The sequence below is a fragment of the Loxodonta africana genome, chromosome X (genome assembly GCF_030014295.1).
Source record: "Loxodonta africana isolate mLoxAfr1 chromosome X, mLoxAfr1.hap2, whole genome shotgun sequence".
Taxonomy (NCBI): domain Eukaryota; kingdom Metazoa; phylum Chordata; class Mammalia; order Proboscidea; family Elephantidae; genus Loxodonta; species Loxodonta africana.
The window spans coordinates 113,848,009-113,863,791 of record NC_087369.1 but is presented as its reverse complement, the minus strand read 5'-3'; positions in this window follow the sequence as shown (position 1 = coordinate 113,863,791).

The window sequence follows — 15,783 nt, the reverse complement described above, 5'->3', positions numbered from 1 at the left end:
GTTTGGGAGTATTCCGTCCTTTTCTATGCTCTGAAATAGCTTTAGTAGTAGTGGTGTTAACGTTTCTTTGAAAGTTTGATAGAACTCTACAGTGAAGCCATCTGGACCAGGGCTTTTTTTTTGTTGGGAGTTTTTTGATTACCTTTTCAATCTCTTCTTTTGTTATGGGTCTATTTAGTTGTTCTACCTCTGTTTGTGTTAGTTTAGGTAGGTAGTGTGTTTCTAGGAATTCATCCATTTCTTCTAGATTTTCAATTTGTTATAGGTTTTCATAGTAATCTGATATGATTCTTTTAATTTCAGTTGGGTCTGTTGTGATATCGCCCATCTCACTTCTTATTCAGGTTATTTGTTTCCTCTCCTGTTTTTCTTTTGTCAGTTTGGCCAGTGGTTTATCAATTTTGTTGATTTTTTCAAAAAGCAGCTTTTGGTCTTGTTTATTCTTTCAATTGTTTTCCTGTTTTCTATTTCATTTAGTTCAGCTCTAATTTTATTTGTTTTTTGTGGTGCCTGTGGGTTCTTTTGTTGCTCTCTTTCTATTTGTTCAAGTTGTAGGGATAATTCTTTGATTTTGGCCCTTTCTTCTTTTTGGATGTGTACATTTATTGATATAAATGGGCCTCTGAGCACCACTTTTGCTGTGTTCCAAAGGTTCTGATAGGAAGTGTTTTCATTCTCACTGAATTCTCTGAATTACTTTATTCCATCCTTAATGTCTTCTATAATCCAGTCTTTTTTGTGCAGGGTATTGTTCAGTTTCGAGGTTTTTGATTTCTTTTCCCTGCTTTTTCTGTTATTGATTTCCACTTTTATGGCCTTATGGTCACAGAAGATGCTTTGTAACATTTCAGTGTTTTGGATTCTGCTAAGGCTTGCTTTATGACCTAATAAGTGGTCTATTCTAGAGAATGTTCCATGTGCACTAGAAAAGAAAGTTTAGTTTGTTGCTGTTGGGTGGAGTGTTCTCTATATGTCAACGAGGTCAAGTTGGTTGATTGTGGCATTTAGATCTTCTGTGTCTTTATTGAGCTTCTTTCTGGATGTTCTGTCCTTCACCGAAAGTGGTGTGTTGAAGTCTCCTACTATTATTGTGGAGCTGTCTATCTCACTTTTCAATGCTGATAGAGTTTGTTTTATGTATCTTGCAGCCCTGTCAATGGGTGCATAAATATTTAAAATTGTATATCTTCTTGGTGTATAGTCCCTTTAATCATTATATAGTGTCCTTCGTTATCCTTTCTGATGGATTTAACTTTAAAGTCTATTTTGTCAGAAATTAATATTGCCACTCCTGGTCTTTTTTGATTGTTGTTTGCTTGATATATTTTTTTCCATCCTTTGAGTTTTAGTTTGTGTATCTAAGCCGAAGGTGTGCCTCTTGTAGGCAGCATATAGCGGATCTTGTCTGCCATTCTCTTTCTCTTCATTGGTGCATTTCCTCCATTTAGATTCAGGGTAATTATGGACAGGTGTGAATTTAGTGCTATGATTTTGATGTCTTTTTTTGCGTGTTGACAGTTTCCTTTTCCCACTTGATTTTATGTGCTGAGTAGATTTTCTTTATATATTGTCCTTTCCTCATATTTGTTGCTGTTGATTTTGGCTCTGCTGAGTCTGTATTTTTTCTTTGTATTTTATTTTGATGAGTAGGATTGTTGGTCTCCTTTGTGGTTACCTTATTGTTTACCCCTATTTTTCTAAATTTAAAAGTAACTTTTATTTCTTTCTATCGCCGTATCTTCCTCTCCATATGAAGTCCCTCTTTATTATTTTAATGTTGTCTTCTTTTATATAATAACATTGCTGTTACCCTGGTTTGGGCTTTTTTTTAATATATATAATCTTGCTTTGTTTTTTGGATTTCCCTGTCTGGGTTGACCTCTGACTGCTCTGTCCCGTGTTCTAGTCTTGGGTTGATACCTGATATTATTGATTTTCTAACCAAAGAATTCCCTTCAGTATTTCTTTTAGTTTTGTTTTGGTGTTTACAAATTCCCTAAACTCGTGTTTATCTGGAAATGCCTTAATTTCACCTTCATATTTAAGAGACAGTTTTGCTGGATATATCATTCTTGGCAGGCAATTTTTTTCCTTCAATTTTTTTAATATGTCATCCCATTGCCTTCTTGCCTGCACGGTTTCTGCCGAGTCGTCTGAGCTTATTCTTCTTGGCTTTCCTTTGTAGGTGATTTTTTGTTTATCCCTCACTGCTCTTATAATTCTCTATCTTTGGTTTTGGTAAGTTTGATTATAATATGTCTTGGTGACTTTCTTTTAACATCTACCTTATGTGGAGTTCGATGAGCATCTTGGATAGATATCTTCTCGTCTTTCACAATATCAGGGAAGTTTTCTGCCAACAAATGTTCAACAATTTTCTCTGTATTTTCTGTTATCCCTCCCTGGTCTGGTACTCCATTCACTTGTAGGTTATTTCTCTTGATAGAGTCCTACATGATTCTTAAGGCTTCTTCATTTTTTAAAATTGTTTTATCTGATCTTTCCTCAAATATATTAGTGCCAAGTGATTTATCTTCGAGTTCCAAAATTCTAGCTTCTACTTGCTCAATTCTGCTCCTCTGACTTTCTATTGAGTTGTCTACTTCTGTAATTTTATTGTTAATCTACTGAATTTCTGATTGCTTTCTGTCTATGGGTTTTTCCAGCTTATTAAACTTTTCATTATGTCCCTGAATAATCTTTCTAATTTCTTCAGTTGCTTTATCTGTGTGTTCCTTGGCTTGTTCTGCGTGTTGTCTCATTTCCTTCCTGACGTCTTGAAGGGTTCTGTATATTAAACTTTTGTATTCTGCATCTGGTAATTCCAGGAATGCACTTTCATCCAGAAGATCCCTGGATTCCTTGTTTTGTGAGCCTGTTGAGGTGATCATGGTCTGTTTCTTTATGTGACTTGATATTGACTGTTGTCTCTGAGCCTTCTATAAGTTACTGTATTAGTTTATGCTTGCTTACTGTGTCATAGCTGCTTGCTTTGTTTTGTTTTGGTATACCCCTATGGGTTGCTTGAGTGAGCTAGCTTGATTATTTTCACCTTTGGAGCTCTGGTGTCCTGTCCCCAGCTGGCTAGAGCTGTTATCAAGTATATCAGTTTAGGAGTCCATTCAGTTTTCTTGTATGAATTCAGCTCAGGTTCCCAGGTAGCTGATCATCAAGTGTGTGGTACAGGCTGTGTCCTACAGTCTTAGAGGGGTGGGGTGATTGGCGTGTATACCGGTATCTTATTTCAGCAGGGGGTCACATTCTGAACAAGGCAGGGGGCTGAGAACCAACCCCCAGGTGCCTCTGAGGGAAATGCATCTGTTCCCTAGAGCATTCTGGTGGGTGGGTTCTGCAGAGGGACCATGGGCACTCAAAGTTTTTGGTTGTAAGGGCTGGGAGGTACCAGTTATCTTTGGATCCCTGTCACGGGTGACTGGGCGACCTGAGTGAAGCTACCAGTCCTTAGGTCCCTAATGTGGGTAGGTGAGGACTTTGTTTAATAGGCAAAGTAATGTCAAACATCAAACACCCAACTTTCCACCACACAGCTGAAATGATTGGAATTTGCCAACAAGGGCCTATTCTCCCAAAATAGGCCCACACAGGTCCATGCAGAAGGGAAAGGTGCTCAAGGTCCACGGACAGTTCATGCCTGGACGGGAGCCGCTTCTCTCCTGAGCTCCCCCGGTTAATGGAGCTAGCAAATTATCTTTTCCCCCATTGCAAATTTTTTCCTTCCCCATCGCCAGAAGGATAGCTCTAGGTGCTATCCAGGGTTTATCTCAGGCCCAGGGATTCAGCTGCTGAAGCCGGCTTGGGGGTGGAGGGGGCGCGGTAAAATATATGCAAGTACTTAGCTTTTGCCGATAGCGCTGTTCTCCTCAGGTTCCAGAGATGTGAGTAGGTTGTGTGGCTGGCTGCTTCTCCCTGAGGAAACTGCAGCCGAATGCTAGTACCAGCCCACTGCCACCGCTGCTCCAGGAATGGTGCCTGAGGGCTCCCTGCGATTCAGGCCCAGTAACTCCTCTCCACTTCTGAACGGTCTTTTCCTCCCCCTACCCCTCAGTTCGTTGTCTAAGCTTGCCTGTGATGCTCAGGACTCCCAGCTTGTGACAAATATACTCTTTTCACTTGTTTTTTTGGGTCTTTGTTGTAAAGGGGGCTCACCAGAAGCATCTGTCTATTCCACCATCTTGGCTCCGCCTCCCAAATGATGTATTTTTGAACACTTCGTTGAAAATGGAATTTCTGTTACATAAAACCTATTGTAGAAAATTGTAGTAGACCAGTAAACAAACAATTTTTTCAAATATTTAGGTATTCAGCTTCCTCAAAGAAATAGAACACTCTTTCTTTGAGGCAGATAATTATCTAAATACCTATGAAATATGTTCCCACCTTCCGGGGTTTTAACACGCTAATTGTTAAGAAATCCATAGTACATCTAACTAAAATCCTTATTTAATTCCATTTATTCTTGTTTGGTTGCCTGCAAACAAGAAGTAATACTACTCAGTACTCACCACATTAAAATCTTTTGTAATCTGTAAATGTGCAATTAAGTTACTCTCTCTTGTTGTTCTTCTCTTTACACTAAACAAATTGATCCTCTAAACTTTCCCTATGGAAACTTTCCATCACCATAACCAGTTTCATTGTTCTTTTCTGGACCTTGTCCCCATCTAGTCATAATGCACTAACTAAAATTGGGTAAAATATTCTAACAATAGTTAAGTCGCTCACATGATTACAGTCATTTCACAAAACACTATAGCGATGAGCTTCAGTGTTTTCTGTTATATGGGGTGTCTAGATAGTACTTCGATAATCAATATTTTGGTGATGTTTTGACGACTCCTCCCACCACAAATACATCATTATTCAACTTTCACTTACCTCATTGAACTATATCTGTTGTATGTCAGTTTCTTTCCCCAGTAATCATGGTTATTTTTAATATTTTCTGCCTTTCAGAGTATTAATATTTTCCAGGAAGTGTTTTGAAATATTTAAGATTGATTAATATGTTCTTTGTTTATTATTGTACTTTAGATGAAGGTTTATAGAACAAACTTGCTTCTCATTAAACAGTACACATATTGTTTTGTGACATTGGTTACCAGCACCACAACATGTCAACATTCTTCCTTCTTGACCTTGGGTTCCCTATTACCACCTTTCCTGTCCCCTCCTACCTTCTAGTCCTTGTCCCTGGGGTGTGCCCCTTTAGACTCACTTTGTTTTATGGGCCTGTCTAATCTTTGGCTGAAGGGTGAGCCTCAAGAGTGACTTCATTACTGAGCTAAAAATGATGTCCAGGGGCCATACTCTTAGGGTTTCTCCAGTCTCTGTCAGGCCAGTAAGTATGGTCTTTATTGTGAGTTAGAATTTTGTTCTATGTTTTTTTCCAGCTGTGTCCAGGACCCTCTACTGTGATCCCTGTCAGAGCAGTCAGTAGTGGCAGCCCAGTACCAACTAGTTGTACCAGACTCAGTCTGGTGGAGGCTGTGGTAGCTGTGGTCCATCAGTCCTTTCCCTTGTGCCTTTAGTTTTCTTCATTATCACTTGCTCCTGACTGATTACTATGTTCTTGAGTTACCGAAATAAAGCTATTAATTAAAATGGGCTTGTAGCTATACATTAAAAATGAAACAAAGTAAATTTGAAATAATACAATTTTTTTTCTGTCCCTTTCAAGTATTTTTGTAGAATCACATAGAATTATATAATAAATGGTCATTTCCTTGTTAGTGGAATTTGTTTTCACTTTATTGACTATGTTTTATCAATATTAAGTTATAAGAAAAACAAAAACAATGAAAAGGTTAATAATTGCTCTGTGTGTTTATCAAATAAGTAATTTAATTCCTTAAACAGTTCAAAACATACTGCTCTAATATAAATAATTCTTTTTTTTTTGCTTGTTTGTTTTATTTTATTTATTTTTAAATTATTTTATTTTATTTTGCTATTATTGAGAATATACACAGCAAAAAATAATCAATTTTAGTTTCTATGTGTACAATTTAGTGACATTGATTACATTCTTCAAGTTCTGCCACTATTCTCACCCTCATTTCTGAGTTGTTTATCCCTCGTTAACATAAACTCACTGCCCCCAAAGGTTTTTATCTAATCTTTCAAGCTGCTGTGTTGATTTGTTCCCATATAGATAGATTTTAAAAGAGCATAATGCTAAAGGCAGTTATTCTTAACTCCAAACCCAAAACCCACTGCCATTGAGTCGATTCTGACTCATAGCGACCCTATAGAATAGAGTAGAACTGCCCCATAGAGTTTCCAAGAAGTGCCTGGTGGATTCGAACTGCCGACCTTTTGGTTAGCAGCCCTAGCACTTAACCACTACGCCACCAGGGTTTCCATATTCTTAACTAATCCATAACCAAAACGAGTTCAGCTAAATTATTGTTTGGTTTTAAGAGACTTCAGGGAATACTTTGGGTTTGAGGTTTATGATTATCTTAGGCCAATAGTTTTGGGGGTTCGTCCTGCCTCCATGGTTCCAGAAATTCTACAGTCTATGAGAATTTGAAATACATGATTAAAATTCCAGGGTAGTGGTTAGCAGATGGGAATATAAAGGGACATAAATTAACCACCTTATGAAAAATCCTTGGTTAAATATATCTGGCTCCAATTTGCAGAAAATTTGCCTGTGCGTGTACCTGTGCATGATGTGTATGTGTGTGTTTGAGAGAGAGAGAGAGAGAGTAAGAAAGAGAAACCCATTGTAAGGTACTCTACATCATGAATTCATGTGAAAAGCCTTTCTTTGCATACAAATAAAAACTAAAATGTTAGAGGTTGGACTTGATTAATATTTTAGATGATTGAACTAAAATCAATGTTTACTTTGATTCATTCTGTAGATTGACAGTCCCTATGTTTACATCTTTTAAATGATATTTCTCTACTCAGAATACCTGTTACTTTTATGGATCAAATGGACATTGGACACTCTTTTGCTTACCCAGGGATTTCAAGCAGTAATAACTGGCTGAGTTTGGGTAGTCTGGGATTTTTTCCATTCTATATACTATGTAGAAAACGAAAAGTTCTCTAGAGTCTTTTTTTAAAATCATTTTTATTTTGAGGCATTGAAAAATTTAAGGTTAATTCTGACCCCTAATTCTTAGCATGAAATTTCTAATATTAGGATCAAGACTGTATATCTAGCTTTTCAAAAAGAATGCTGGGTCAGATGGAATCAAATGCCTCATTGGTATTAAGATGTATTTATTTTTTCCCTCCTGTCCAAGTAGATTTTTCTTCTTTCATGGAAAGCAGCTAAATTGGTCAAGCATGATTGGATTTTCACAAAACCATTTAAAATGATTTTTTCATGTGATTGTAAATCATTTACTGAACTTTCCTAGGGAATCTTGTTAAATTATACACTCTCTCATTTCCATAGATATGTTTCTTTCTTCCTTTTTTTTCCTATCCCTCCATTTAAAGGATAGACATAATAGTTGGCCTTTTCTGGTTCTTAGGGATTCTCATCTGTCCTCTCCCAATTCTTGCTGATTGGCACATGTCCAGATAGTACCAATTTTTTTTGACAAATTTCAAGTTTTTCCTACACAGTAAAATGAGACCTTAATATGAAATTAAAATTCTTACTTCAGAGGTCAAGATTTGAAGTTAGAAAAACTTAGTTTTATCTATGTGTTACTCATAAATCTCTGTATTAATTTCGGTCAAACATTTCCTTCTCTAGGTCTGTTTCTTCACCTGTAAAATAGAGTTAGAGAAATCTCTGAGGGTATTTCTACAGCAATAGCATTTATTGGGCACTTGTTTTTGTTATGTTCCAGGGACTATGTTCAACATAGCATTATTATCTCATATAAGTTCATAAGAGTATAATGAGGTAAATGTTATTAATTCCTCATTTTTTACAAGGAAAAACCAGCTCAGAGAGGTGACAAATCATTGCCATTTATAGCTGGTGAGTGCTTGAGTCAGGAATCTAACCAAGGCCTATGTGATGCTAGAGCCAACCCTCTTTACACTGCATGTGTTAAATAAATACTAAAATAAATATATTTCATGCTTTAAAATGCACTAATCAATGAAAATTATACCAAATTATTTTTATCTGAATAAAAATCTGTCTAAATGATAAGCCATAAAAATAGCCTGAATGTTTAATAAAGAAAATTCCTTTCAAGTAATCTCTACAGAAACAAAGATGTTTGCCTGTGTTTTATTAACTATGCAAAGACATTTGACTGTGTGGATCATAACAAATTATGGATAACATTGCAAAGAATGAGAATTCCAGAACACTTAATTGTGCTCATGAGGAACCTGTACACAGACCAATGGGCGCTAGTTCAAACAGAACAAGGGGATACTGCATGGTTTAAAATCAAGAAAGGTGTGCATCTGGGTTGCATCCTCTCACCTTACTTATTCAATCTGCATGCTGAGCAAATAATACAAGAATTTGGACTATATGAAGAAGAACCGGGCATCAGGGTTGGAGGAAGACTCATTAACAACCTGCATTATGCAGGTGACAACCTTGCTTGCTGAAAATGAAGAGGACTTGAAGCACTTACTAAAGAAGATCAAAGACTACAACCTTCAGTACAGATTACACCTCAACATAAAGAAAACAAAAATCCTCCCAATTGGACCAATAAGCAGCATCATGATAAATGGAGAAAATATTGAAATTGTCAAAGATTTCATTTTACTTGGATCCACAATCAATGTCCATGGGAGCAGCAATCAGGAAATCAAATGACATATCGTATTGGGCAAATCTTCTGCAAAAGACCTCTTTAAAGTGTTAAAAAGTAAAAATGTCACATGGAGGACTTTAGTGCACCTGACACAAGCTGTGATATTTTCAGTCGCCTCATATGCATGAGAAAGCTGGACGGCGAATAAGGAAGATTGAAGAAGAATTGATGCCTTTGAATTACGATGTTGGCAAAGAATGTTGAATATACCATGGGCTGCCAAAAGAACAAACAAGTCTATCTTGGAAAAAATACAGCCAGAGTGCTCCTTGGAAGCGAGAATAATGAGACTACAACTTGGATGCTTTGGACATGTTATCAGGGGTGACTAGTCTTTGCAGAAGGACATCATGCTCCGTAAAGTAGACCGTCAGCAAAAAAGATGAAGACCCTCAATGAGATGGATTGACACGGTGGCTGCAACAGTGGGCTCAAACATAGCAAGGATAGTGAGGATGGCGCAGGACCAGGCAATGTTTCTTTCTGTTGTATGTAGGGTCACTATGAGTCAGAACCGACTCAAGGGCACATAACAACAACACAGAAACAGAATCATCCAACTTCATTCCTAAAAGTTAAGTTTTCTCAAATAAGAAAAATTTCTGAGACTTTGTTTTTCTTTTTTGTAACAGGAATTGCCTTTTCTATGTCATTCTCATCTGACATATTCTAAGTAAGAGTTTCTTCTTGGCCGTGACTGTCAGAATATACTTCAAGGAACATGTCCTTGTTGATCTCCTTAAATTTCTTTGAGAGAAATTTATGTGAAAACAGAAATTGTCTGTCATCTTGTTAGAGAAACAAGAGCCATTTAAATCAGTATCCTATCTCAGTAATTCTTTGTGTAGGATTTATAAAGAGTAAGCTACCTTCCTTTTGAAAATTTGACATTGAGATAAATGAAATAGAAGGTTGTAGCTAACACATTCTTGACTGGAGAATGAAGGTTGGACAAATGAGCAGTGATTAGAGAGTTGGATGGATCAGATTAGATTTTGCCATGTACTAGATGGTTTCTCAATCTCCCTCTGCTCTACCTCTAACGGCAATGATCTGGCGATCCTCAGTTGCAGGGATATTCAGGTGTAGTCCCTGAGGAATCTACAGGATAATATATGCCACAGATAAGTTTGAAAAATTTGATCGTAATCAAACATAAAGAAAGCAACTTCTAACCAATGTTTATTTCTGTTCTCAGATTTTTTTTGTGTGTGTGTGTGGAACATTTTGAGCTTCAGAGATATATATTACTTATATGAAGAATAGCTCATATGACTGTGAATTAGAGTCCCTTGGTGGTGCAAACAGTAAAGTGCTCAACTGCTAGCAGAAATGTTGGCAGTTCAAACCCATTCAGAGGTGCCTCAGAAAACAGGCCTGATGATCTGCTTTGGAAAGGTCACAGCCCTGAAAATCTTATGGTGCAGTTCTACTTTGCACACATGGGGTCTCCATGAGTTGAAATCAACTCAATGGTAACTAATAAGAATAATAAAATTAGCATCTCCTAGGAACCATGGTGTCTCAGTGGTTAAGCATTTGGCTGCTAACTAAAAGGTTGGGAGTCCGAAGCCACCAGCTGCTCCTTGTAAACCCTGTGGGATAGTTCTACTCTGACCTATAGGGTTGCAATGAGTCGGAATCGACTTGACACCAATGGCTTCAGTTTTGGTTAGACTAGAGAAGAAAAAGCAGCTGGATCTCCTTGACCTTTGGAGTGACCAGCAGCACATGGATGGTACTTCTGATTTGTTGTGTTTTTAAAATTATTGGTGAAAAACTTTAATCTGATCAAATTTTTATTGTATTGAAGAGAGGAAGTGGCACGACAATGTGTTATATTGAAAAATGCAGACAGAATAGAGAATGTGTTTTAACCCAAGCATTTGCAGAGAAATGTGGTAAACACAAACCTAGATAAAGCACTTTTTGAAGACTGTTCATGATATTTTGGCTGCCTTTCCTTAACTCGGTATTGAATAATATTGAAATTGCTTCCCCCTTTCAAAGCTAGTATTCCTGTTTTTTTTTTTTTTTCAGTTATACTACAGGTCATGCTTGTCTGCCCAGGATGTCAGAATACATGTTTAGAATGCTAGATTGATTTTTATTTTATTATTTAAAAAAATAATTAGCAAACTGACATGCTTTGACACAACCTGCTGAGACAAGAGCCTTTGCAGCACCTCTGTCTGAAGGGGTAGACAGCTCTTAGGGAAATAATGAGAGCCTTCAGTTTCACATTTGAACACTGTCAACGTTCCATTTGAATGACTGCAACTTCATCAATAAATGAGATTGAGATTGATTCAATAGAAACGACCATGCAAATTCCAAATTGGAAAAGCATGTGGTACAACAAATGTGATGAAATTCACTTAGAATAACAGACACCCGGCACATGATATTTCTGCAAGGTAATTTTCACCTTCCTCTTTATACGCTGTTTTGAATTGTATACAAAACTGTGTAAAAACTGTCTGAATGTCCCAACTTGTCAGCTCTAGTCAACTACACTATTCTTTAAAGAGAATCTTTCTTTCTAGGATACAGCCCTAAAAGAATGTAGAGGGAGAGTTCTGTGTTTTTCATTTGAAATATCTATTCTCCCTTTTTAAAAAAATCAACCTTGAAATGAATGACTATTGTATTATTTTTTGACGCTAAATTGCTTCATTTATCATTAACTATATATAGGATATCTAAGGAGACGACTGATATAAAAATATTGGAAATCCATCATTTATTGACAATTTAAATCTTTTCTTTACTAAAGTGGCTGTGGGAATACCAACTAGTTGGTATGCAGGCCTAACAGTGTTCTTTTGGCTATTGAATTTAGATAATGAAAAAATAAGCTAGAAAATAGGAAAATTAAATTACTTGCTTGAATACACCACATTTTTAGATGTTTCTCTGTGGGAACAGGGTTAATTGAAAAATTTAGCTTGTGCTTTATTCCCACCATGGTTATTACTAGAACAAAATGACAAGCAATATTTCACCTAATTAATAATCTAGATGAACAAATGGAGCTATTGCTGGGAGAGTAGTTTTAAAAGTGAACATGACTCTTTTCTTTCACATAGATCTCTTTACAGAAATACCCTAAACTTTTGTCTTTCTTGTTTTGCAGGGCTGCTAAGTATTCCATCCTCAAGCAAAATGATGGAGACTCAACCCAGGTGGGTATTAAATCACATATTCGCAGGAGAGGACCTTATCATTATGTCTTTTTCTTTTTTTACCTGTCAGTCTTCTTTAAATTAAGCGCCTGCATGTGGAGGTGGAAATACTCATAGTATGCACTGGAAATTTGTTCTTATTGCTGTCACAGGAGAAAGGATCCAAGGATGTTAGGTTTAATTATGGTGGTGACTGTCCTAACTGCTAGTATTTATTACTGATACAAGATCTCAGATATGATGTGATGTTACTAAGTGTGAAGAATAAGTTCTATGTGGCTTTATTTTAAAATATAATTCTGGTTATCTGGTGAAAAAAAAATATATCTGGTGAGCTGGCTTTATTCCAGCTTTCCTGTGAGAGGCAGCGTGGTCTTTCTACAGCTCCTCAAAGAGCTGAGTTCAATGCAGAGGGAAATTCTCACAACTTATGCTAGTTTTCTTCACCATGTGATGGCTAAAATACTCAGTGAAGGTCACCTTCAGACCAACATATGGAGTTTCATCATAAAGAGTGTGATGGAAGAAAATGTGTCCAAGAGTTGTTTATCAAACTATTTATGCAAAGCTAGGCAAACAGCTTGAATATCTCTTAGTATTTAACTATTAAAGGCAGAATTGTAGTTAAGTAGGCAATAGAGATGGAAAACTTGGACACTGTGTTTAGGATAGTGGTGACCAGAGTGTTGCACCTGATGCCTCTGTTCTGAGCATCGGTAGAATTCAATTTCAAATATTTTGTCTTTAATGACAGCCCATGGGCCTATTTTCAGGTTTTGAGCCAACACAAACTAGTTAAGTTTTCCCAGGCTTATACACTTGTAAGGAAATCCCTGCTTAAGGGGTTACCTTGAGTGCCCTTCTTAAATATGTAAATAAAGTGGGCCCAGCCTTCCATCACAGCTTTAGAGGGAATACTTCCCCTTCTACAAATTATCCTAGGGTTCTTGCACAAGGTAAGTTTCTTCTAATTAACTTTTTTTTTTTACAGTTTTATTTATATATACTTCATCCAACTACTTCTAATTAGAATATCATATCATTTCTTCTGCCACAATATGTTTCAGGTCCATCCATTCTTTTCTCAAACACTAATATCATGATAGATTTTATTGTGAAAGGCTTACGTGTTAGTCATGATGGGATAGTCTATGTTGCGTTAAGAAACAACTTGAAACTCTTAGTGGCTAAATACACACTCAAAAAAGCCCTCTGCAGTTCAGAGTAATTCTCCGGGGCAATTTAGAAAGCTAGACTGCTTTGATCTTGTGACTCCACTACCTCAACACAAGGCCTCTTCCACAAGCGCTAGGGGATCTTCAATCTGCAAGCAATTAAATGCTTCAGCCTGGAAACATTGACCAAACTGCATTGTCTTTCACTTGTCTAACAAATCAAGTCCAAAGTTGGTAGCAGAGTATTCAAAGACCCCTATAATCAATCTGGCCAACATCCTACATAGTCTACCCATCACACAGCCTAAAATTCTGTGAACATACCATACATTTTCAGGCTTCTTTGCTTTGTTTGTTTTCTTTTTTCTTAGCCTAGAAGGACTTTTATCTAAAATTTTGAGTATTTCAAATCTATTCATATATCAAAATTCAGTTAAAATGGGAACACAAAGAAACCTTTTCCTCTTGATCTAAACAAAGTGAGCATCCTCACCTTTTAGACAGCATAGCACTTATTTCATTGGATTTTACTATTTTTTAATGTTCTCTGTATCTACAAATTATAAACAACATGATGGCATGTACCTGGACCTATTTATTTACATATCTGGTCAGCACCTAATACATGTTTGGTTTAGTGATTGTTCTACTTAGGCTAGAGAAAAGGGGCATTTGTAGAGGAAATCTGAGATCTCAATACAAAAAAAGATGTGAGTGGCTCAATCCGAGCATTTGCATGGTAGGTTTCTGAGGAAACAGACACATTTTTTTTTTAATCATCAGCTTATAATATAAACTAGGCAGCTTGAAAATAAAACACACTGTGGGTAGATATGAGTCGGAACCGACTTGACAGCGCCTAACAACAACAACAACATGGGTAGATAAACGTCAGCTTTCTATAAGATAGTTGACATATGCAATTAGTATGGACATTGTAGACTCTCAGGATCTATTTTTCTGTAACACGCATTGGAACAGAATGAGGGGATAGTGTGTGGTTTAAAATCAGGAGAGGTGTATGTCAGGGTTGTATCCTTTCACCACACTTATTCAATCTGTATGCTGAGCAAATAATCTGAGAAGCTGGACTATATGAAGAAGAACATGACATCAGAATTAGAGCATGCAATATGCAGATGACACAACCTTGCTTGCTCAATGTGAAGAGGACTTGAAACACTTACTGATGGAGATCAAAGACTAAAGCCTTCGGTATGGATTACACCTCAACATAAAGAAAACAAAAATCCTCAAAACTGGACCAATAAGCACCATCATGAAAAATGGAGAAAATATTAAAGTTGTCCAGGATTTCATTTTACTGGATCCACAATACCTATGGAAGCAATAGTCAAAAAATAAAACAACATACTGCTTCAAAAGACCTCTTTAGTGTTCAAAAGTAAAGATGCCACTTTGAGGACTAAGGTGTGCCTGATCCAAGCCCTGGTATTTTCAATAGTCTCATATGTGTGCAAAAGCTGGGCAATGAATAAGGAAGAACTAAGAATTCGTTCCAATTTTCCTAGACTCATACTTCGTACGTTCCAGGTTCTGATTATTAATGGATGTTTGCATCTGTTTCTTCTCATTTTGAGTTGTGCCATATCAGCAAATGAAGGTCTCGAAAGCCTTGCTCCATCCACGTCATTAAGATTAACTCTACCTTGAGGAGGCAGCTCTTCCCTAGTCATCTTTTGAGTGCCTTCAAACCTGGGGGGCTCATCTTCCAGCACTATATCAGACAATATTTCACTGCTATTCATAAGGTTTTCACTGGCTAATTCTTTTCAAAAGTAGACTGCCGGATCCTTCCTCCTAGTCTGTCTTAGTCTGGAAGCTCAGCTGAAACCTGTCCTCCATGGGTGACCCTGCTGGTATCTGGATACCGGTGGCATAGCTTCCAGCATCACAGCAACATGCAAACCCCCACAGTACGACAAACTGACAGACACGTGGGGGGCTAGGAAAATTAGAAATCATCAAAAATGAAATGGAATGCATAAACATCAATATCCTAGGCTTCAGTGAGCTGAAATGTACTGGTATTGGCCATTTTGAATCGGACAATCATATAGTCGACTCTGCTGGGAAGGACAACTTGAAGAGGAATGCTGTTGCATTCATCATCAAAAAGAACATTTCAAGATCTATCCTGAGGTACAGTGCTATCAGTTATAGGATAATATCCATACACCTACAAGGAAGACCAGTTAACATGACTATTATTCAAATTTAAGCACCAACCACTAAGGCTAAAGATGAAGAAATTGAAGATTTTTATCACCTGTTGCAGTATAATATTAATCGAATACGTACTCAGGATGCATTGATAATTACTAGAGATTGGAACGCGAAAGTTGGAAACAAAGAAGGATCGGTGGTTGGAAAATATGGTCTTGGTGATAGAAACAATGTCAGAGATCGAATGATAGAATTTTGCAAGACCAACGACTACTTCATTGCAAATACGTTCTTTAACCAACATAAACGGCGACTATACACATGGACCTCACCAGATGGAATACACAGGAATCAAATAGACTACATCTGTGGAAAGAGATGATGGAAAAGCTCAGTATCATCAGTCAGAACAGGCCAGCGGCAAACTGTGGAACAGACCATCAATTGCTCATATGCAAGTTC